The sequence below is a fragment of the Ambystoma mexicanum genome, chromosome 4q, assembly GCF_040938575.1.
Source record: "Ambystoma mexicanum isolate Mex_15411 chromosome 4q, UKY_AmexF1_1, whole genome shotgun sequence".
Taxonomy (NCBI): Eukaryota; Metazoa; Chordata; class Amphibia; order Caudata; family Ambystomatidae; genus Ambystoma; species Ambystoma mexicanum.
Genome location: NC_090928.1, coordinates 957760251 through 957785841, shown reverse-complemented (window position 1 = coordinate 957785841; position 25591 = coordinate 957760251).

Genomic DNA, 25591 nt, shown 5'->3' with positions numbered 1-25591 from the left:
TTCCTTATGCAATCGAATTACAAATGAGGAAAGATACTATTATTCCGGCATTTACAAAACAGTTTGCAATAACACTGAAATGCAAAAATGGACAGCAGATGAAAGACTCTGATGCATTTGTATGCCTGAATGAATCCATAAAACAGCAAGGCCTGGATTATGAATACATTCCATTGGTAGATATTGGTGAAGGATCTGTAAAAATTATGGTAAATAATAAAGGTTGTCAGGATATTCATTTAGAGGAAAACTCACCATTAGGAATGGCCATACAAATATCACATTATACGGCAGATTTAAATAACATGGTGATTGGAAATATCCCTGAAAAGTATGTAGATGCCAAGGGTGAGTTGCCAGAACACCTGGACTCTCAGCCCAAAGGAATATTTAAAATTCATTCTGTGTATCCTTATGATTCAAATGAGACAGTGTGCTGCCATCAAGAGGATTGCATAATATTTAATTTAAATGAAAATGAAACAGAAAATCAGCCCATTGAAGTGGAAGCTGATATGCCAAAATATTTAAAAGTGGCAGACACAGCCACACAGTTACAGGAAAGCGCCGAGATTCCTTTACCAGAAGATTTTCCAGAATTTTCCAAAATGGTAGAAGAGCAGATCTCCTTAGCGGATGAGTGTGACAGCGATGAGGATAGAAACAATCTGAGGGAGATATTTATGGAGTTTAAGGATGTATTTGCAAAAGATGCTTATGATTGTGGTTTAACTGATTTACATGTGGCCACACTACCAGAAGGGTGTAGCAGAAGTCCAGTATTTGTACGCCAGTATAGACTACCGCTGGCATGTTTAGGATCATTAGCAGAGATTATAAAGAATTTGGAAGCTCGGGGAATCATCAGGCCCATTCATAGCACATCCAATACACCTATTTTAGGTGTGTTAAAGCCAAATGGTCAATGGCGGCTATGTGCAGACTTGAGGGAGTTAAATAAAAGAGTGCCAGTATCCAGATGGCCACTACCATTCATTGATCAGGGCTTAGCTCAGGTACATGGTTCAAAAGTGTTTACCACATCAGATCTCACCTCTGGATATTGGTGCGTGCCATTGGCAGAGGAGATACAGAACTTATTTTCCTTTACATTTGACAGGACTCAATACGCCTGGCTTAGAGCTCCGTTCGGGTACATCAATAGTGGGAGTGAATTTGGCATATTTTTGAGAAAGGCAATGCCAGATGCAGCGGAAAGAGGAACCATAGTTTATGTGGATGATGTCCTGATAAAAAATGAAAGCCTGAAAAGCCATTTTGATGAAATAAGACATGTGCTTGGCCAATTGCAGAAAGCAGGTGCCAAAGTGTCTTTAAAAAAGCACAATGGTGCAAGAAAAAACTAGAACTTTCTAGGCCATGAAGTGACTGAACATGGGCTAAATCCACAAAAGAAAAAAATAGAGGCCATACAAAAACTAAAGGACCCTAAAAATGTGAAAGAGGTAAAAAGTTTATTAGGGATGACAGGCTATAACAGAAAGTTCATTGAAAATTATGCTGAAATTACTCAACCGTTGACTAAACTGCTTAAACTAAATACACCCTGGATATGGGAAAAAGAGCAATCTGAGGCAGTAGTAAAGCATTTTCCCAAGTTGAAATGAAATTCAATGAATGTGAAAAGGCCCTATTAACCACTGTGTGGGGGCTACAACATTTCCGCCCTATTGTTCAGGGAGAAAAGGTGATTATTGAAACAGATCATCAACCTTTGCAGTTTTTAGAGAGTAAAAGAATTAGGTCAGGTAATCTAGCGCAGTCCAGAATCACTTCATGGAGGCTGGCATTACAAGGTTTACCTGTAGAAGTGAGATATGGACAAAATAAAAAGAGCCCAATTGCTCAAGGGTTAGCTGACTTACATGACTGTGCAGCTGAACAAGTATCAAACGAAATGGAAGTGGAACCTAGTTTGCAGGAATTTGAACAATCACTACACAAAGCTTTTGATGAAAAAACATGCAAGGATCTGCCAACTGTATATGTGGATGGTTGTGCTTTTCACATTGAAAATGACAGTAATAAACAATTATTGTCAGGAATAGGGAATGTCTGGTTGAAATGTGAAAGCGTCCCCAGTGTAGGGATGAGGATTGGAGCTAGAAGCAGTCAAGTGGCGGAATTGGCGGTCATTTATAAAGCAATTGCTACTGCAGTTGATAATAAATTCAGTGAAATTGTCCTGGTGACTGATTCTGACTATGCACGAAATAGCTTTGTGGAGTATTTACCTGGCTGGAAAGCGAGAGGCATGGTTACATACAACAAAAAGCCACTTAAACATGGAAAAATGATACAAGCCATAGACAAATTGGTGTCAGAAAATGATTTGACAATATACTGGAGAAAAATGTGTGGACATTTAAAAACACCAGGAGAGGATAAGGAGGGAAATGATAAGGCAGACCACCTGGCTAAAATTGGGGCTGTGATGGGAGAATTGCTACATATTGATGATTTACTGGGTGAAATACAAATTGATGCAGTAACACGTTCTAAAGCACCAAAGGAGGTAGATCAACCAGTGGTGCAATGGGGCCATGACACGCCAGACCAAGATTTGATTGAGGCACAAAAGAATGATCGAATTTTGGGAATCTATTATAATTATTTGATAGATCCTGAACAAAACCATTTAACAGAAAATGATTGTATGGGAAAAGAAGAGTTGAGGGTACTATTAAAAAATAAAAAACGAATTAGATTACAAGATGGACTCATGATTAGAGAGTCCATAACAGGACAGATACAGTGGGTGGTACCCCTTTCATTCAGAGGGCTAATGCTACAACATGCACATGATGCAATAAATGCAGGCCACAGAGGTTCACAAAAAACATTGGAAATACTAAAAGATTATGCTTACTGGCCACATATGTCCCAAGATGTGGAATTATATACTAGAGGGTGTCTAGTATGCGCCCAATTTAAACCTGCTTCACCAATGCATAGAGCACCATTGATGAAAAGAGGCCTAACTCTCCCATGGTCAGATTTGCAAATAGACTATGTAAGCCCTTTAAAAAGGTCGAGCAGAGGACACCGTTACATTTTAAGTGTGATATGTTTGATGTCGAAGTGGATTGAATGTATTCCTGCACCAGATTGTAAGGCGCAAACAGCAGCTACATTGCGGGTGAACCATGTGTTCTCAAGGTTTGGGTTGCCACAAAGAATTGAGTCAGACAGAGGAAGTCATTTCACAAGTACTCTAATGAGTAAGGTATGGCAAATACTGGGTGTGAAAAGGAAACTACATATCGCATATCGGGCAGCCTCTTCAGGTGGAGTTGAACGGAGCAATAGGTCTGTTGTGGATATTTTAAAGAAATTCGTGGCAGAAGCAGGTTCGAGCTGGGATTTACGTTTACCGTTGGTTTTGATGGCAATCAGATCAACTCCTGCCAAAGCAACAGGTATTAGCCCCCATGAGGTCTTGACAGGTAGGAAAATAGTGTTACCACAACACCTGTTATACAGAACACATGAGCAGACACTTGTGAGTGCATCCACAGTTCATGAGTACATTGATGAACTGAGGAAGCATTTGCAACATGCATTTGCTTTTGTGCAGAGAAATCTGGAAAGGGTTGCTGACAGTGCTAAGACATATTATGATAAAAGAACATCAGTGAGAGAATACAGTGTAGGGGATCAGATGTACAAGTTTCATTTTGGAAAAAGTAAACAGAAAAATTCTAAATTTCTAGCAGCCTGGCAGGGGCCATTTTGAATTATAGATAAGATCTCTCCTGTAGTTTATAACATTTTGAAGAATGAAGGTGAAACAGCGATAGAGCAGTTTGTCCATGTAAATCAGATCAAGCCATGCCATCCCAGACACGAGATCAGGCAGCGTGAGCATGTAGAAACAGAAAGCCCTGGGGCTACTGCCCACTGATGCACACAATACAACAGAAAGTCCCTTGAACACAAAAAGATAAAATAGATGGGTACAGTAAGGAGGCAGTGACAGAGAAGTTAAAAAGTTGATTATTATAATGGCACATAAACACTGTTATATATGTAAATATAAATAAAATATAATAAATAAATAAATAAATAATATTAAAACATATATATATAATGGAAGCTCATGGTCGGTGTGCAGAATGAAAATGCATTGAATTTAAAATGTTGTTTCATGTATGCTTATTTTCTTTTTAACCTGTGTTTAATTTCAGGAAAAAAATGTTTTATTTTTGGCAAAAGGGTGAAGTTAGTATTGTGCTACATACTTAATCTGTTTCTTTTCTATTTGATTTAGAATGTTAACATATTTGTACCGGAGGTCAAGGGAGACGATGGAGTCCTGGAGTCCCCTTGATGAAGACCAAAAGATACCTGCCTCCGGGTGGAGGTGAAGACAAAATAGCCGGAATGCCAAAGAAAAGATGACTTCTATAGAGAAGGATCCAAGAGTACCAAGATGAAAGAGTACCCAAATGAACCAAAAGAGGCAGACAAGTGTCCTGACATATGGAGTTCCACGTATTTATTATTTTAATTAATTGTTTTAATCAGTTATGTTAATTATTTGTTTTAGTTAGTTGTTTTATTTTATTATTTTCAATTGACTTCAAGTATAAAATTGAAACACTGGACTGGACACTTCCATTGGGAAGGCAAATGTAGAACATTTTATAAGAGTTGATGAATTCAGATGAATTTTAATATTATATTGATTGAACAGTGACTTTCAATTTTCATCTTCACAACAAGAATGTTCATTGTATTGGATTGTTACATTGTGAAAGAAGAAAAGGAGCAAGTTGGATTTTTTCCAATTGTGGCTCGGATTAGCCACATTTTCAAAAAAAGGAGGGTATATGTAGGATTGTTTAGCGTGTTTTGGGAGCACAGAGTACAGCACCACTGCACAGAATCAATGTATAGCATGTGCTTTTTGAAATGCAGTACCACTGCATGGGTTTGGTGCATTGCTATGATGCAATTGTTTCAAGCTATGTGTTGCCAGTGTAACATGGACATATAAGTGAGGGCAGGTTATTCAGTCAAAAACGATTTTTACATATAAAATGCAAATCATTTTTTTTTCACAGTTAAAAGCACACATGTGTACATTCAAAATGCGCACTATTTTTCACCTGAAATGCCTATGTTGCAAGAGACACATTTGAAAGTTAATAAACTAACATCATTAACAACTAACCTGATCATAACCCACTAATAATAATGTGTTCTTCAGTGCAACATGGATGGAAAATGACAGGCTCTGAAAGTCATTATTTAAATGCACATTCAGTTTTTTTTTTCTTTTTGCTCTGCTATTCTGTCCACAGTAACTGCAGGAAGCAAAGACCTCGAATAAGCAGGAAATCAGTTTGGTTACAGTTGCAACTGTATAAGCCAAGCCATTGTGTGCAAAGGGTTGTTCGGGCATGATAGAATTTTATTGGTTAGGATCCTTTGGTAGGAGGTAACCAGAGTTTTTTTGTTTAATCTCGAGGAAGGAGCTAGGGAGAGACATCTGGACAGCTCGAAGAAGGACTGGGTTGATAGCTGGGGATGCCTGATTCCTAAAGCAGATTCAACTTGCTTGCAGAGACTGGGATTTCCAGTCAACAAGTCCCAGTTTGATGCTTGTCCTTGCTGGGTGAACCCCTCCAGAAGGCGACCAGCCAAAGGAGTTACATACTGAATAAGCCTGGTAATTATCTCACTGAGGTGTGAGGGCCGAGTGCGTACGAAAATATTCAGTCAGTGTAGGAAAGGAGATTCCTGTGTTTTACCCACGTGTTTAATGTTGCAAATTGAATTCTTGTCTCTGCCACTCTCTTTTCAGTGTATCACAAATAATGCTGTTACTGTGCTATCTCATTTATTTCTGTAAAGAGTGAGATCGTGTTTAAATGCAACTTTTATAAAAATGAAAGCAGACGGGTGGTGTGTTTTATATTTACCAATACAGGGCTGATGATGTGGGGAAATGTTTAGACAGTGCAATTGTCATTTTCAAGGTAGCTAACAATAAGATTTAGCTGCAGCTGTGTGCATGTCATTCAGTATGAGCAATTATAAACAACTGTGTGTTTTATAGCCTTTTTGCTGAAGGTACATGAGTCAGCAAAAATAGAGACCTGGGACATAGTTCACTACCGTATATAAGTTAGTGAAAAATACCACATGATAGCTCGCTGCCGTAGATAAGACAGCGAGAAATTGGCCATGGTGGCACACTAAAAGTGAAAATGTGGTGTTCCTGAAATGCAAGCCTGAGGTCTCTATAGTGATTACACGAAAAATCTAAACAAAAATAAGGGGTTCTGGATATTGGGGCCACAAATAAAACAAGGGAATTATGCTCACCAAAATAACACCAACCACGCATACCAACCACGCATGTCTGTGTACTGAAATAATGCATATCCACTGTATTATTATTATACATAACCCAATCTGAATACAAGAAGTGATTGTTGCTAAATTATTTTTGGCGGTAAGAAAATACCGCCAGGCCCCAAATCTACACAAAATACCCAACACTCCATATATCACCAAAACTGTAGGGTACCAACAGCAATGGAAATGAGATACAGAAAAGCAACCAGAAGAAGTCAGGAACCCAATACAAAACCTAGAAGATCTACTCAATGATGAAACAGACTCCACTGAACACACCTCATATCCTGGTAGCAACAAGGAACCCCACCAACAAGAACAGCATAAGACAAAACCAAGAACAAAACAAAGCACTGTTAAAAAAATACACTGCAATCTAATCAATGCAAAATCAATGTGCAAACATGGTACAGAGATCTACGATCTACTCTACTACAGCAGAATAGACATCTTATTCGTCACAGAAACCTGGTTACATGAGAAACTACATAGTGACACTACACAGCTGTCTACCCGACAACTTCAAATGCACACAGGTAAACAGAAAAGGAAAAGAGGAGGAGGACTTGCAATAGCCCACAAAGAACACCTGAAAATAAAAACAGATGACATGCTGAACATCAGAAACTGCAAATCCTTCATCATTCACCTGACAGTGAACTCAAAAACAAACCTCACATTCATACTCATCTATAGACCACTGACATATGACACAACCTTCGTAGACACCTTCATAGAAGCCATAACGAACCTGGCCATCAAACACAATCATCTGATAATCATCAGGGACTTCAACATATGGTTTGAAAAAGAGAGCGCAAATTCACAAAAATCACTAATAAAGCAGCTCAAGACAATGCAACTAAACCAGATGATTAAAGGAGCGACACAAACAGCAGAGCACACTCTCAACACAATCTTTGCCATAAAACAACTGATCTCAACTGCGCCATCAGTACAAATACTATGGAGTGACTACCTCATCACGCGATTCATGATCCAACTACCAGCTAAAGCACCGAAACAGCCCAAAATGCTCCCTGTGCTATGGAAAGGAAACTGGAATAACATCAAAGTAGTAACTTAAAACAACAACTGGAATACTCGAAACCATCAACCGCAAACCTGGGTGGAATTGAACTAGACGAAGGAGCACACCTAATCCAGAAATGGATTGCCGAAAACAATAGAAAGCATCTGCCGAGAAAAACCCTTCATCCCATCACAAAAGAAAGCAATGGCAATATGGATTACATCCCACATCAATACAATGAAAAAAACAGAAAACGGAAACTAGAATGGAGGAAATACTACGACCAGGCAAAAAGAATAAACTATCAAAAACAAATCTGAGCGTACAAAAGGAAATTCTCAAAGCCAAAAAGAAATACTACGCCAACCAAATCACAAAAGCCACCAACACCCAGAACGAACTATTCAACATCATAAATGAGATGAGAAACCCACCTGGATGCAACAGTGCACTGGTACCTTCACAAAAACTATTCAACAACATTGCAGAACACTTTAAAAATAAAATCACTGACATACATCGGATCATACAAAGCAGACCAATTAACTGGACCGTGCACCATGCCCCACCTACCCTGGAACCAAGCTGCAAAGCTTCACACAAATATCAGGAGAGAGATTCGTCAAGCTGGTGAAACATAGAAACAAAGCAGCCCCCCCAATGGACCCCTGCCCACTAGACATCTATAAATCTATAATTACACAGGGCACACCATTGGAATGCAACAGAAACCTCTTCAACCAATTGCTCTCAATGGGAGAGTACCGCAGGCTTTCAAATCTTCATACATCAAACCACTCCTCAATGAAACACTGGAAGATGTGGTAGACCATTGTTGTATTTCCATGGACGATGTGGAAGACCTCTCTAACTACAGACCAATATCAAACAATCCCCATCCGGCAAAACTCCTGGAGACCTATGTCTATGAACAAACACTGGAACACATAGAAAACCCCTGACCTTTGGACCAGGTACAAGTCGACTTCAGACCCATGAGAGGGACAGAGATGGCACTCTCTCTATCTGGGATGACGTAAAGACCAATGCAGATTCCAACACCAACTGTGCACTGATACTCCTTGACTGCTCTCCGCCGTTCAACACAGTCAGCCACAACATCCTCATCAAGGGTCTGGAAGAAATAGGGATCATCGACACAATGCTGCTCTTTATTAAATTTTACCTATCTGAAAGAGCAGAAACAGTATGTATAAAACCATTCAAATCCATACAGCGGGACACCACCTGTGGAGTACCACAATGATCCTCCCTATCCCCACTCCTCTTCTACATCTACACGACACTAATTGACCGCATCAAAAATCATGGCCTAACCTGCTGCAACTACGCAGATGACACCCAAATCATCTTCAAAATCGAAGATGTAGAAGAGGAGAACACAACACTAGTAGACTGTTTCAAAGAAATCTATGAATGGATGAACTGAAAGTCAACCCAGACAAGACAGAAATCATGATTACATCCAAAACCCAGCAAGTAACCAATACATCCCATGGCCCATAGAACATTTGGCCTTTCAGGTACGGTTGTGTCTTGGTTTCACTCTTATCTCTCTAATAGAACATTTTTGGCAACTTCGGCGGGCAAGTCCACTGAGTCATTCTTGCTTGCCCATGAAGTGCCTCAAGGGTCAGTTTTGGGTTGGTTTTGGGTCTTTTTATATGTTTGCTCTATACATCCTATCTTGCAGGTGTTATTTCTATGCAGACAACACCCAATTATGTATTTCCTTCTCCTTTTTCTCTCCTGAAATTCATCAACATCTTTCTGCTTGCTTGGTTGCTATTAAATATTGGATGTCCTCCCATTATCTCACCCTCAATGCTGGTGAAGATTGAGGTATTGTTCTTTCCTGCTAACACTCTTTCTCCTCATCTTTCACCCTCTTTCATATCCTTCCTACATCTTAACTCTCTATCTCACCCAGCGCTCGTAATCTTGGTCTTTACTTTGACACAAATCTTTCTTTTTCCTATCACATCTCATTAACTTCATGTTCCTGTCGATTTAATCTCCAAAATATTCGCAAGGCTCATCCATTTCTTACCTTTGAAGCATCTAAACTTCTAATTTCTTCTTTAATTTTCTCTTGACTTTTCTACTGTTCATCTGCCCTGCTTTGGCTCCCTAACTCTCGTCTTGCAAGCTTTTAAATGAGTGTTCAATTCTTCTATTTGTCTTCTGTGTCTACTCTCAACGTGGAACTCTATCACCTCTTCTCTTGTAACTCTTGTTTGGCTACCCTTTCAATCTCAAATTAAATTACATTTTCTTTGCCTTGTTTTTAAATCTCGGTATGGTCTTGCTCCCAGCTATATTACTGCTTTAATATCTTTCTATATCCCATCACGTTCTCTCCGCTCTTCTTCTCAATTCCTACGTTTGGCTTCTCGTCCCCCCTGTGCACAGTCTTGTTTTCGTTCCCTTGAACTACTTGCACCTCTTCACAGGAACGCTCTTCCCCTCTCTATTTGCTCTATCTGTGTCTATTCTCTGTTCCGTGGTTTTCTAAAATCTTACCGACTTCAACATTCTTGAGTGATTCTTTCTGGATTTTATTGTTCATACATTTATATTGTACTGTTCTGTTTCCTATGTACACCGCTTTGATTTAAGACACTTACAGGCCGATTCATGGAATAATTAGCGTGGCGCAAGTGGCCCAAAACGTGCGAATCGCAGTGGAATAGCGAAAATCGCAGTGCAAGTGCGAAAATCGCACGAAAAGCAGCGCACATCGATTCATGGAAGGCCGTGCGCGAGAAAACCATCGGATGTGCGATAAAAAAGTGCGCGGCGCACATTGGCGCACAGGCCATCTAACTGCGTGCGCTAGGTCACAGCGAAAATCGCACAGGCCACAGCGAAAATCGCACATAGCGGGGCGCACGCAACAAAAGTAGGCGGAACACGGGGCGTAACACTCGGAATGGGGAACAACTTGCCAAAATGTGGGCGTCACGGGGGAAGTACAGGGTACAAGTGCGCGGAACGCCCACACGCTCGCCTACAACACGTATTCATGGAATAGAATAGGGCAAAAAAGCGCACGCTCAAACCAGCGCACAGGCACAAACACGACCGCCACAAGAAAGCAGGCGGTAGCGTCTCTGCGCCTGTAAGAAATGTGCGCCAAAAGGTGCGCCAACAAATAGCACCTATATACAGCCATGATGAATGTCCTATACTGTGGCGCTCCAGGACAAATGACGTGCAAAGGGGTACCCACAAACACGGACACCCGCTGACAAAAATATACGTGTGCGTGTATACCGGGGTGCGCGGGAAGTCTCACACGCGATTTGGCCGTGTACGTGGATTTCAGGGGTGCGCGGGAAGTTCCACACGCGATTTGTCAGGGTACGTGGATTTCAGGGGTGCGCAGGAAGTTCCACACGCGATTTGGCCGTGTACATGGATTACAGGGGTGCGCGGGAAGTCTCACACGCGAATTGGCAGGGCATGTGAATCCCAGGGGTTTGCGGGAAGTTCCACATGCGATTTGTCAGGGTACGTGGATTGCAGGGGTGCGCGGGAAGTTCCACACGTGATTTGTCAGGGTACGTGGATTGCAGGGGTGCGTGGGAAGTTCCACACACGATGTGGCCGTGTACGTGGATTTCAGGGGTGCGCGGGAAGTTCCACACGCGATTTGGCCGGGTACGTGGATTTCAGGGGTGCGCGGGAAGTTCCACACGCGATTTGTCAGGGTACGTGGATTTCAGGGATGCGCGGGAAGTTCCACACGCGATTTGGCCATGTACGTGGATTTCAGGGGTGCGCGGGAAGTCTCACACGCGAATTGGCAGGGCATGTGAATTCCAGGGGTTTGCGGGAAGTTCCACACGCGATTTGTCAGGGTAAGTGGATTGCAGGGGTGCGCGGGAAGTTCCACACGTGATTTGTCAGGGTACGTGGATTGCAGGGGTGCGTGGGAAGTTCCACACGCGATTTGACAGGGTACGTGGATTTCAGGGGTGCGCGGGAAGTTCCACACGCGATTTGGCCGTGTATGTGAATTTCAGGGGTGCGCGGGAAGTTACACACGCGATTTGGCCGGGTACGTGGATTTCAGGGGTGCGCGGGAAGTCCCACACGCGATTTGGCCGTGTACGTGGATTTCAGGGGTGCGCGGGAAGTTCCACACGCGATTTGTCAGGGTATGTGGATTCCAGGGGTGCGCGGGAAGTTCCACACGCGATTTGGCTGGGCACGTGTATGACAGGGGTACGCGGGAAATTCTACACGCGATTTGGCTGTGTGCTCCCAGGTATTCCCTGTACACCCTCCACGGCCCTTGCAGGCAGCACACACCACAGGGGACTACCCTGCACACCTGCTCATGTCACCCAGCACCCCCACCCCCCAGCATCCAGGGGCACCCTCCACCAGGCCCCCACTCATGTCTCCCACCACCCCCACCCCCCAGCCACCAGGGGCAGCCTCCACCAGGCCCCCACTCATGTCTCCCACCACCCCCACCCCCCAGCCACCAGGGGCACCCTCCACCAGGCCCCCACCCATGTCTCCCACCACCCCCACCCCCCAGCAGTGCAGGGGCACCCTCCACCAGGCCCCCACCCATGTCTCCCACCACCCCCACCCCCCAGCCACCAGGGGCAGCCTCCACCAGGCCCCCACTCATGTCTCCCACCACCCCCATCCCCCAGCCACCAGGGGCACCCTCCACCAGGCCCCCACCCATGTCTCCCACCACCCCCACCCCCCAGCCACCAGGGGCAGCCTCCACCAGGCCCCCACTCATGTCTCCCACCACCCCCACTCCCCAGCAGTGCAGGGGCAGCCTCCACCAGGCCCCCACTCATGTCTCCCACCACCCCCAACCCCCAGCCACCAGGGGCAGCCTCCACCAGGCCCCCACTCATGTCTCCCACCACCCCCACCCCCCAGCCGTGCAGGGGCAGCCTCCACCAGGCCCCCACTCATGTCTCACACCACCCCCAACCCCCAGCCACCAGGGGCAGCATCCAACAGGCCCCCACTCATGTCTCCCACCACCCCCACCCCCCAGCAGTGCAGGGGCAGCCTCCACCAGGCCCCCACTCATGTCTCCCACCACCCCCACCCCCCAGCCACCAGGGGCAGCCTCCACCAGGCCCCCACTCATGTCTCCCACCACCCCCACCCCCCAGCAGTGCAGGGGCAGCCTCCACCAGGCCCCCACTCATGTCTCCCACCACCCCCAACCCCCAGCCACCAGGGGCACCATCCACCAGGCCCCCACCCATGCCTCCCACCACCCCCACCCCCCAGCCACCAGGGGCAGCCTCCACCAGGCCCCCACTCATGTCCCCCTGCACCCCCACCCCCCAGCATCCAGGGGCAGCCTCCACCAGGCCCCCACTCATGTCTCCCACCACCCCCACCCCCCAGCCACCAGGGGCACCCTCCACCAGGCCCCCACCCATGTCTCCCACCACCCCCACCCCCTAGCAGTGCAGGGGCACCCTCCACCAGGCCCCCACCCATGTCTCCCACCATCCCCACCCCCCAGCCACCAGGGCAGCCTCCACCAGGCCCCCACTCATTTCTCCCACCACCCCCACCCCCCAGCCACCAGGGGCACCCTCCACCAGGCCCCCACTCATGTCTCCCACCACCCCCACCCCCCAGCAGTGCAGGGGCAGCCTCCACCAGGCCCCCACTCATGTCTCCCACCACCCCCACCCCCCAGCAGTGCAGGGCAGCCTCCACCAGGCCCCCACTCATGTCTCCCACCACCCCCACCCCCCCAGTCACCAGGGGCACCAACCAAGAGGCCCCCACCCATGTCTCCCACCACCCCCACCCCCCAGCCACCAGGGGCACCAACCACCAGGCCCCCACTCATGTCTCCCACCACCCCCACCCCCCAGCAGTGCAGGGGCAGCCTCCACCAGGCCCCCACTCATGTCCCCTATCACCCCCACCCCCGCCACCAGGGGCAGCCTCCACCAGGCCCCCACCCATGTCTCCCACCACCCCCACCCCCCAGCCACCAGGGGCACCCTCCACCAGGCCCCCACTCATGTCTCCCACCACCCCCACCCCCCAGCAGTGCAGGGGCAGCCTCCACCAGGCCCCCACCCATGTCTCCCACCACCCTCACCCCCCAGCCACTAGGGGCACCCTCCACCAGGCCCCCACTCATGTCTCCCACCACCCCCACCCCCCAGCAGTGCAGGGGCAGCCTCCACCAGGCCCCCACTCATGTCTCCCTCCACCCCCACCCCCCAGCAGTGCAGGGGCAGCCTCCACCAGGCCCCCATTCATGTCCCCTATCACCCCCACCCCCCCGCCACCAGGGGCAGCCTCCACCAGGCCCCCACCCATGTCTCCCACCACCCCCACCCCCCAGCCACCAGGGGCACCCTCCACCAGGCCCCCACTCAGGTCACCCACCACCCCCACCCCCCAGCAGTGCAGGGGCAGCCTCCACCAGGCCCCCACCCATGTCTCCCACCACCCCCACCCCCCAGCCACAAGGGGCACCCTCCACCAGGCCCCCACTCATGTCTCCCACCACCCCCACCCCCCAGCATCCAGGGGCACCCTCCACCAGGCCCCCACTCATGTCTCCCACCACCCCCACCCCCCAGCCACCAGGGGCAGCCTCCACCAGGCCCCCACTCATGTCTCCCACCACCCCCACCCCCCAGCCACCAGGGGCAGCCTCCACCAGGCCCCCACTCATGTCTCCCACCACCCCCACCCCCCATCCACCAGGGGCACCCTCCACCAGGCCCCCACCTATGTCTCCCACCACCCCCACCCCCCAGCCACCAGGGGCAGCCTCCACCAGGCCCCCACTCATGTCTCCCACCACCCCCACCCCCCAGCAGTGCAGGGGCAGCCTCCACCAGGCCCCCACTCATGTCTCCCACCACCCCCACCCCCCAGCCACCAGGGGGAGCCTCCACCAGGCCCCCACTCATGTCTCCCACCACGCCCACCCCCGAGCAGTGCAGGGGCAGCCTCCACCAGGCCCCCACTCATGTCTCCCACCACCCCCACCCCCCAGCCACCAGGGGCAGCCTCCACCAGGCCCCCACTCATGTCTCCCACCACCACCACCCCCCAGCAGTGCAGGGGCAGCCTCCACCAGGCCCCCACTCATGTCTCCCACCACCCCCACCCCCCAGCCACCAGGGGCACCCTCCACCAGGCCCCCACTCATGTCTCCCACCACCCCCACCCCCCAGCAGTGCAGGGGCAGCCTCCACCAGGCCCCCACTCATGTCTCCCACCACCCCCACCCCCCAGCAGTGCAGGGGCAGCCTCCACCAGGCCCCCACTCATGTCCCCTATCACCCCCACCCCCCCGCCACCAGGGGCAGCCTCCACCAGGCCCCCACCCATGTCTCCCACCACCCCCACCCCCCAGCCACCAGGGGCACCCTCCACCAGGCCCCCACTCATGTCTCCCACCACCCCTACCCCCCAGCAGTGCAGGGCAGCCTCCACCAGACCCCCACCCATGTCTCCCACCACCCCCACCCCCCAGCCACCAGGGGCACCCTCCACCAGGCCCCCACTCATGTCTCCCACCACCCCCACCCCCCAGCAGTGCAGGGGCAGCCTCCACCAGGCCCCCACTCATGTCTCCCACCACCCCCACCCCCCAGCAGTGCAGGGGCAGCCTCCACCAGGCCCCCACTCATGTCTCCCACCACCCCCACCCCCCCAGTCACCAGGGGCACCAACCAACAGGCCCCCACCCATGTCTCTCACCAACCCCACCCCCCAGCCACCAGGGGCACCAACCACCAGGCCCCCACTCATGTCTCCCACCACCCCCACCCCCCAGCAGTGCAGGGGCAGCCTCCACCAGGCCCCCACTCATGTCCCCTATCGACCCCACCCCCCGCCACCAGGGGCAGCCTCCACCAGGCCCCCACCCATGTCTCCCACCACCCCCACCCCCCAACCACCAGGGGCACCCTCCACCAGGCCCCCACTCATGTCTCCCACCACCCCCACCCCCCAGCAGTGCAGGGGCAGCCTCCACCAGGCCCCCACTCATGTCTCCCACCACCCCCACCCCCCAGCCACCAGGGGCACCCTCCACCAGGCCCCCACTCATGTCTCCCACCACCCCCACCCCCCAGCAGTGCAGGGGCAGCCTCCACCAGGCCCCCACTCATGTCTCCCACCACCCCCACCCCCCAGCAGTGCAGGGGCAGCCTCCACCAGGCCCCCACTCATGTCCCCTATCACCCCCACCCCCCCGCCACCAGGGGCAGCCTCCACCAGGCCCCCACCCATGTCTCCCACCACCCCCACCCCCCAGCCACCAGGGGCACCCTCCACCAGGCCCCCACTCATGTCTCCCACCACCCCCACCCCCAGCATTGCAGGGGCAGCCTCCACCAGGCCCCCACCCATGTCTCCCACCACCCCCACCCCCCAGCCACCAGGGGCACCCTCCACCAGGCCCCCACTCATGTCTCCCACCACCCCCACCCCCCAGCAGTGCAGGGGCAGCCTCCACCAGGCCCCCACTCATGTCTCCCACCACCCCCACCCCCCAGCAGTGCAGGGGCAGCCTCCACCAGGCCCCCACCCATGTCTCCCACCACCCCCACCCCCCAGCCACCAGGGGCACCCTCCACCAGGCCCCCACTCATGTCTCCCACCACCCCCACCCCCCAGCAGTGCAGGGGCAGCCTCCACCAGGCCCCCACTCATGTCTCCCACCACCCCCACCCCCCAGCAGTGCAGGGGCAGCCTCCACCAGGCCCCCACTCATGTCTCCCACCACCCCCACCCCCCCAGTCACCAGGAGCACCAACCAACAGGCCCCCACCCATGTCTCCCACCACCCCCACCCCCCAGCCACCAGGGGCACCAACCACCAGGCCCCCACTCATGTCTCCCACCACCCCCACCCCCAGCAGTGCAGGGGCAGCCTCCACCAGGCCCCCACTCATGTCCCCTATCACCCCCACCCCCCGCCACCAGGGGCAGCCTCCACCAGGCCCCCACCCATGTCTCCCACCACCCCCACCCCCCCAGCCACCAGGGGCACCCTCCACCAGGCCCCCACTCATGTCTCCCACCACCACCACCCCCCAGCAGTGCAGGGGCAGCCTCCACCAGGCCCCCACTCATGTCTCCCACCACCCCCACCCCCCAGCAGTTCAGGGGCAGCCTCCACCAGGCCCCCGCTCATGTCTCCCACCACCCCCACCCACCAGCAGTGCAGGGGCAGCCTCCACCAGCCCCCCACTCATGTCTCCCACCACCCCCACGCAGTGCAGGGGCAGCCTCCACCAGGCCCCCACTCAAGTCTCCCACCACCCCCACACCCTAGTCACCAGGGGCACCCTCCACCAGGCCCCCACCCATGTCTCCCACCACCCCCACCCCCCAGCCACCAGGGGCACCCTCCACCAGCCCCCCACTCATGTCTCCCACCACCCCCACCCCCCAGCAGTGCAGGGGCAGCCTCCACCAGGCCCCCACTCATGTCCCCTATCACCCCCACCCCCCCGCCACCAGGGGCAGCCTCCACCAGGCCCCCACCCATGTCTCCCACCACCCCCACCCCCCAGCCACCAGGGGCACCCTCCACCAGGCCCCCACTCATGTCTCCCACCACCCCCACCCCCCAGCAGTGCAGGGGCAGCCTCCACCAGGCCCCCACCCATGTCTCCCACCACCCCCACCCCCCAGCAGTGCAGGGGCAGCCTCCACCAGGCCCCCACTCATGTCTCCCACCACCCCCACCCCCCAGCAGTGCAGGGCAGCCTCCACCAGGCCCCCACCCATGTCCCCCTGCACCCAGGTCCTCACAATCACCAACCATGTGCGTAATGGTCAGCCTCCACAGCCAAAAGGCCCTACCAAGTAACCCATTCACCCACATGGAAATGGAAATTACATGTTACACCCCCAACGTACATAAAGCAAATGAACCCATGTCTGTCACACACAATGGTTGCAAATGAATTGGAAAACACCCACCATGACATGCATGAAACCAATGAGATGATACCACACAGTGAAGTATGAAAACCAAATTGTATTAAAAAAATATGAATGCAAAGGAAATGAAACAAACTACAATGCCAATGAAAAAAAGAAAAGGTGCATGTCCGTCCCAAAAAATTAAAAACACCAAATCCAAAAAAAATGTACTTCAAAGTCACATTAAAAATGAAATCAATCCGACAGAAAAAAATAAAATTCCAAACACCATTGCTCCATGGAGAAGAAATAAAAATTTAAAAAATAAAACAATCCAATGAAGAACTATGTACAAAATATCCAAGGGTCCATGAGCCCAACTGAACAAAGGAAACCTACAAAAAACCCTAACAAAAATGCAACTATATACAAAAAGTGGAGCTGTGTCCGTCGACTCCAAATCATAAGAATAAACAAATGAAACCTAAAACTAAAGAACTATATACAAAGGCGGCGGGCAAGTCCAGCAGCTCACTCCGTAGTGTTCCGGGCCAGGGCATCATCAAACTCCTCGTCTATGTCCCGGAGGCGGTCCTGTTCCATGGCCCCGAGGGTCCGCAGGGACGACGCCATCTGCTCCTCCAACCCCCTGCGGATTGCCTCGAGGTACTCGGACCGCCTCAGGGCCCTCCGCATGGAGTTCTCCGCCCTGACCATCGTGAGCCGCTCCTCTTCCGCCCGCCGCCGCTCTGCACCTATCTGCTGGCCCAACCGCAGCCACACGGAAGACACTTCCTGTCCTGGGTCCTCCTGCCCTCCGGCCGATGCCTGCCCCTCCGATGTTGATGGCCCCGAGCCATGATGCCTCCCACGTTGACTCTGCTGCTGCCTCCGACGCAACTGCCTCTGCCAGCACGACGGCATCCAGGCTGATGGAATCCACCGACGCCGTCGTGCACGTGCCCTGCCTGATGATGCCGGCACATCCTCCATCTGCTGGGGTACAGTTGCTGTGGTGTCCACCCCTGCTTGACCTCCGACTCCCGACTGTGGCAGGGATGGGATCCCCACTGAGCTGGCTGCATAGGTCAGGGAAAATCCTGACTGTCAGCGTGAAATTCGAGGAAAGGCCCTTAGCGCGTAAGCGCATCAGCACGCATACGCGATTCTATTGGACCAAAGGCCCTCAGCGCGTAAGCGCGTCTGTGACGTGACCCGCACGGGTGTTTCCCACACAGCACGTGATGACGGAGCACACGTGGAAAGACTGCACGTCAGAGTGTCATCGCGTGTAATTGGACAAAAGTGTGCGTACACGCGATTGGCCTATGTACGTGTATTTCAGGGGTGCGCGGCACTTACACACGCAAGTACGTCAGCGCACCTGTATCCCGGGGTGCGCGGGAATTTCCACACGCTATTGGACAGGGTACTGGATTTCAGGGGTGCGCGGGTCACAAGCTCGCCTACAACACGCGCAACGCATACATTTGCGCGCTAACAAAATAACAAGCTCAGACCCAGGATGAACATACCGTTCCTAGCAGCAGTGGGCGTGGGCTACCAAAGGAGGAGGAGGAGGATAGTCAGAGCCAGAATATTCACACCCAGAACCAGCCTTTTCGGGATGCCTGATGACCACGTGTATGGGAGGTACAGGTTTCCACCACACATAATACTGGACCTGGTGAGTGAGTGGGAGGATGACCTCACATCACCCACCCTGTGCTCCCAAGCACTCAGCCCCCTGGAGAAGGTCCTCATTGTACTGCACTTCTTAACCACTGGATCATTTCAGCGGACAAGTGCCATAGTGGGTGGGGTATCACAGGCCACCCAGTCACGCTGCCTACACCAGGTCTTGAACATCATCACTGCATGCCCATCAGTCCGCAGGCACATATACCTGCCCAGGACACCTGCAGAAAGGCATGCTGCTGCCCTGGATTTTTACGGTGTGGCACGATTCCCCAAAGTGCTAGGTGCCATCGACTGCACCCATGTGGCTCTACGTCCCCCCAGGGCATCAGAGCACATCTATAGGAACCGCAAGCACTGGCATTCCATCAACGTGCAGGTAGTATGTAATGCCAAGGGAATCATCACCTCAGTATATGCCAACTATCCCGGGTCCACCCACAACAGCTTCATTTACCGAATGTCCACCCTAAGCCGGGACCTAGAAGCTGGGTGGCATGGCGATACATGGCTGCTTGGTGAGTATGAATGCCACTGCACATGCATGCATGTCAGATACTGAGCAAGGTCACAACCCCACCAATGATACCAATCACCACCTCCACAGGGGACAGTGCCTACCCTCTCAGCCCCACATGATGACGCCAATTCAGAACCCCACCACGCCACCCCAGGTAAGATATAACGCAGCCCACATTACAACCCGGGGCATAGTGGAGCGCACATTTGGAGTGCTGAAGTCACACTTTCGCTCCCTTGACCGTTCTGGCGGGCAGTTGTTGTACGCTCCCCCAGTAGTGTGCAGGATCATAGTGGCAGCATGTGTCCTGCACAACGTTGCAACACGCCGGGGCCTGGCCGTGGACATGGTGGTGGCCCCACATCCCCAACCACATGCACAGCCGCTGCGCATGGGAGGGGAAAGGGCACGGGGGGAGGCAGCCCTTACATAGCTAGTGGCTAATTACTTCACATAGAAATCACACCCCTGTGGAGTGCACACTGCCCTGGCACATTCCATCTGACAATCAATGATGACTCAACCTGACACTGATCCTGAATGTCTGGAGAATCAACCGTGAATACCATATCAGCCTGAGATTGTTCACCTGGAAGTGTTACAATGTGTGCATCCCTACCCACACAGACACCACCAATGCAGTTTTGTGAAGAAACACATTCAAGCAGCTAAAATGAATACCCACTTGCAAAATGCAACAAGAGGACAGTGCCATGTCAGCCAACCCATCCCCAGCACCGCCACACGACACACCGTGCCATGTCATGCTATTTGCAGGTAAACAAAGTAATCCCCACAACATGACACAAGTGTCACAATGTACAGTGTCCCTAATTGAAACTTGCAACACCTGAAATGCTCACAGTAATGCAGGACCAACAACAAACTTGAGCAGGTACTACCATTAACATGACATCACAAATGTAATAAATTCGTAGTCTCACCACCTGGAAATGCCTGCACTCCCACCACTTCCAACTGTGCAGTGTTGGCGCCATGTAGAGTTGTAGGTGCACTGCTGCCAACATGGACCCCATCTCCAAACTAGAGGGCCTTGTGTAGACATGAGGAAGGGACCTGCAAATTGGGAGGTAGACACAGATGATGAGTTACACATCAATGCAACATGCAGTGTACAACACAACAGCAATATGCACTAGGAATGTATACACAGTATTGACTAGACTACCCACACATGTAGTGGGAGTCCAATGTCACCATGTACGTCAATGTCACTTGGGCACACCCTTTGCAAGCCCATGGAAACGGGAAGCAGGAGTGGTGTGTGTGACTCAAACCCAAGCATCTGAACCAAATACATGACAAGCCTGCATGTGCCCAGCCACAATGCAGCGTATGCCCACAGGAACCACGGAAGGCAACAAATAGTCCCAAAAAAATTGGGAAAAATAAAAATAAAAATAAAAATAAAAAGAAATCAAAAATGGCCATTGATGGGCCCGGGGGGGTTGGGGAGGCCACCCAGGAGGTCCGAGGACAGGGTGCACACCAAAACCCACCTCTGTGGATCCTGGGAAAAAAAACACCTCCATGGGCTCATGGCCCACACGGCTACCCTATTGTGGGAGTATCACTGCTGTCGCTATTATCACCCTGTGCAGCTGCATCCGGAGGTGGTTGCACTATGGGAGGCAGCCCACGCAAGGCCCTAGTCTGCTCCTCCATGGCTGCAAGCATGCGGGTGTGGTAGGTCTCGTTCTGGAGGATGAGTGTGCGGAGGTCCCCATGCAACAACTCACGGGATGCCCGGACCTCCGCCCTCGTTGCGTGCATCTCAGCTGAGAGCGTACGGGTGAGACGCTCCAGCTGCTGTTCTGTCCTTTGGTGTGTTGAAGCCTCAAGCTCAACAAGAGTCGTCCTGAGGTGAAGGAGCTCCTGCCTCAGGGCTTCGCTGTGGCCCTGGGACTCTATGGAGATGGCCTCCTGCAGAGTCGCCAGTGCCGCCCGCCTGTCCCTGTTGGACGCCAACATGTCCTCCCTGTGTGACTGGCAGATGGAGTCGGTTGCCTGCTGTAGTCGCTCCATCAGCCATTCAGGGGGGACAATGGAAGTGGCCACCCTATCCATGGCCTGAGCCATCATCTGGGATGATGCTGCCTGTTGGGTTGCCATACCGTAAATGGATTGCTCCCATGCGGTATTGCCAGGTGGCATACGGCCACCACGTCGGCGGGCACCACACCTGTCTGGGGCAAGGCGAACTGCGCCTTGCTGTGCCGGCACTGCCTGAGGCTGCAGGACTGCATTCCCCCTCTGATCTGCTGACCCAGGAACAAGATCAGATGTCGCGGAGTGTGACCCTGCATCCATAACCACCAAAGGCGTAGCTGCCAACACTGACATCCCCATTGAGGGTTCTGACCCTGGTGCAGGTGGGTGGGACAGAACAGAATCCCTCCCTGGAACACTCACCTGCGAAGGCACGTAGGTCTCATCATCCGAATCAACACCTGAGTACAGCTCGGGGGAGGTGCAGCCAGAGACACTCCTTGAGAGCACGACCTGCAGCACTTGTGGGTTCTCACCCACCACCACACCACGTCCCTCACTGGTGGTTGGTCGGCCCTCGGAACCCTCCTGGGTCTGCACCATCTCCACAACCCCAGCAGTATCAGGTGCGTCTTCCCCTGCAAAGACATAAAAACAAAGAAATGGAAACAGGCATTAGCACCATGGCACACAATGAGGGCTGAGAAGCAAGAGAACCAGTACTTGATGACACATGTCCCACATGACTAAAACCCTCCCATGCATGCACCCTCACTGCATATGAAGGGCAGGCAAATGGCACACACTGATGACACCAAGATGGAAGATGAACACATTTTCTGCATGTTGCCTGGCAGTGGCATCACACATTGGCCTGTGATTGCCAGGTGAAACACACATGCCATCACACAGATGGCATGTACCATTGCTATTGAGTGGAGATGGAGAGGAGGGCAGCACCTATTCATTCAGTCCAGTTCCCGCATGTAATAGCTTTTCTAATTCAAACAGGTCAGATTTTTCACCTGGAGCTGCCAGTCCAAAATGGTCCAATTGCACAGGGACATGTGTGAACAAATGATATCCAGGTAACAAAGTCACTCCACTTTACCATAGCCATGTCAGACATGTGACTAGAGGACTGAGAAATGCCTAGTAAAAGTGGTGGAATGCAAACAATCTGCCTGAATGAACAGAGAAAAATAAGCAACAATGTTGTGGCAAGGTGACACTTCAAAGGCAACTGGCGTGCAGTTGGGCTAGATGTCTACTGTTGGCAGAAGGGATACTGCTATGGCCAAATGCAGCTGCGCAGGATGTATTGCATGAAGCACATGGCTGACCCATACGACTCAGGCGCACACACTCTCACCTGGCACACAAACAGAAGCCCTCACACACACACCATGCACATGGATGACACACACATGCATGTGCACTCACCGGACAATGCCTCGTAATCAGCCAGATCTCCCACGCCTTGGATCTGTTCCTCCGTGACGTAGGTCCCAGCGACTGACTCATGTGGAGTGAGTTCCATGTCTACTACTGGAGACCCACCTCCAGTCACTAGAGTTGCGGCATGACTTGAGGCCAGCTTACTCTTTGCCCTGCGCTTTAGGTCATTCCAGCACTTATAGCAATCATTGGCTGTGCGCCTCACGATTCCAAGGGCACTTACGATGTCCGCAACGGTCTGTCAGTGTGCCTGGCGTTGTGCAGGTGTGGTCTTGGATCCTGCAACAATGACCATCTCGTTGTCATGTGCGGACACATACTCGACAAGTGCATTCAGTTCGTCATCCGTGAAGCTGGGCTTCCTGGACGGGCCGGACTGTGTAGCCGTGTCTGGGGCATCAGCCTGTGCCGGACGAGCACTCTTCCTCTTCCGCTTGGAAGGTGGTGGTGATCCTGAGTGTCCTGCGCCGCTCTGGACACTAGGGGCAGGAGCCCTGGTGGACTCTGTATCAGGAGTGTGGGATTGCACACTCAGCATGGGAGTTGGTGCAGGCATTGGCTCTAGTGTGATGGTGTCAGGGGGAATGTCAGCAGCATGGACTAGGACCGACACTGTCCTGGCTGGGTGTGTGAGGGCTGGGGTGGATGGAGCCGCAGCTGCCCCTGCAGCCTCTCCGCCCTGCCTACTTGGTGCAGCAGATGACCTTGCTGCCCCAGATGCACGTGGCATGGTGACATCAACGTGCACCAGCGCACGTGTCATAGGCCTGCTGACCTGGAAGTCAGCCATGGAGTCAGCCAGGTCTGGTGCCACAATGGGCTGGTCCAACAAGGGCTGAGCATGGATGGTGTCAGCCACATCAGCCTCAACGGGAGTGGGGGGGATTATGGGTGCCCTTGACTGGTCCTCCACACATGGGGGGACAGGCTCACCCTGCAAGTAACGACCACGTCCCCTACCGGATCCACCACGGCCACCACTTGTGGCTCTTCCACCTTTGCCACCCTTACGGAATCCTCGCCTCCCAGCCATGGCACTGATGTTAATGTGCGTATGGGAGTGGATGTAAACTATTGTCCTGGGCAATTGGGGGTCAAAGGGGTTGGGTACCAGATGGTAATTGTACCCTAGTGCTCTAGCAAGGCTGAATGTAACCCATGGGGAAAGATGACGGGTCACGCTACGCACAGGAGCCCCAAAAAAGGGAGATGAAGTGCACGCAAACCCCCCTAGACCACGTGTGCAGAAAGAAAAACCTGCACTACGCTGTGGCACCCAGTAACACAAGAATGAACGTATGCGTGTCACACGCAGCCTAGAATGACCTCTGAAGGGGTAGGCTACACACGGGGCAAGCACAGATGTTAGATACGTGCGTGACTCACCGTCTGCCGGGTAAAAGAGCGTGAAAAAGGAGCGCGTTTGGTTGGCAACACCCCCGCCAAAAGAAGATTTGTACGCTGTCTGAGGAGACAGGACAACAGTAGAAGGGAACACTGTTGGAGGGAACAGGCCCATGTAAACCAGTAAAAGTGAAAAAAGAGACAAAGCTGTCAGAGGTAACAGGGAATACGAACTTGAAACGCCGTGAAGTCAATCGCGTGTGAAACGACAAGAAGTACAGAATTCACCCACTCGCTCTCCACGAAAAGCACGTACAAGGAAATGGTGTTCTACACGTACCTTTTATGCAGGCCCACACGTCCAGCGTCACTTACGCGGCGTGTACGCGCTAGGGCCATTTCCACCAATTACACGCTTTGTCACTTCTGCGTGTAGGGCCATTTCCACCAATTACACGCTTTGTCACTGCCGTGTGTACGCGCTAGGCCCATTCCCACCAATTACACGCTTTGTCACTTCTGCGTGTAGGGCCATTTCCACCAATTACACACTTTGTCACTTCTGCGTGTAGGGCCATTTTCACCAATTACACGCTTTGTCACTGCCGCGTGTACGCGCTAGGCCCATTCCCACCAATTACACGCTTTGACACTCGGACGTGTCTTTCATTTTTTTCACACGCAACATTTTCAAACGTGTGCCCAATTCAACGTGCACGTGACTTCATAGACGCGCATACCCTGGCGACGCGTTTACGCGCTAAGTGCCTTTCCTCGAATTACACGCAGACGTGTTGGATTTTCACGTGCCAAATCACTCCGTATAAAGCTGGCCACGCGTTCACACACGGAAGACCACGCTCCTGCCCAGAAGGCCAGATTACTGCCCCCCAGAGCCCTGAGCACGCTCCCACCTGCCATCTGCTGCTGCCTGACTGCCTGCTGTCCACGTGCCCTGCCATTTGCTGCCTGCACATCAGCCAGGGGTGCTGTTGCTGCAACCACCCCTGCTGGAACCGAAGACTCCCGACTGATTTTCCATCGCCCCACAGCCCAGCCCCAGGACCCAGTTGCCCACCCACTCCTGCCTCTGGGGTTGTCATGTCGGGGCAAACACCATCTGGGACCACTGACAACCCCCGGCCAGAGAGGCAGAGGGGCACCAGCTTCAGTGCCACCGAAGTTGGTGTCCTGGTGGAGCAAGTCCT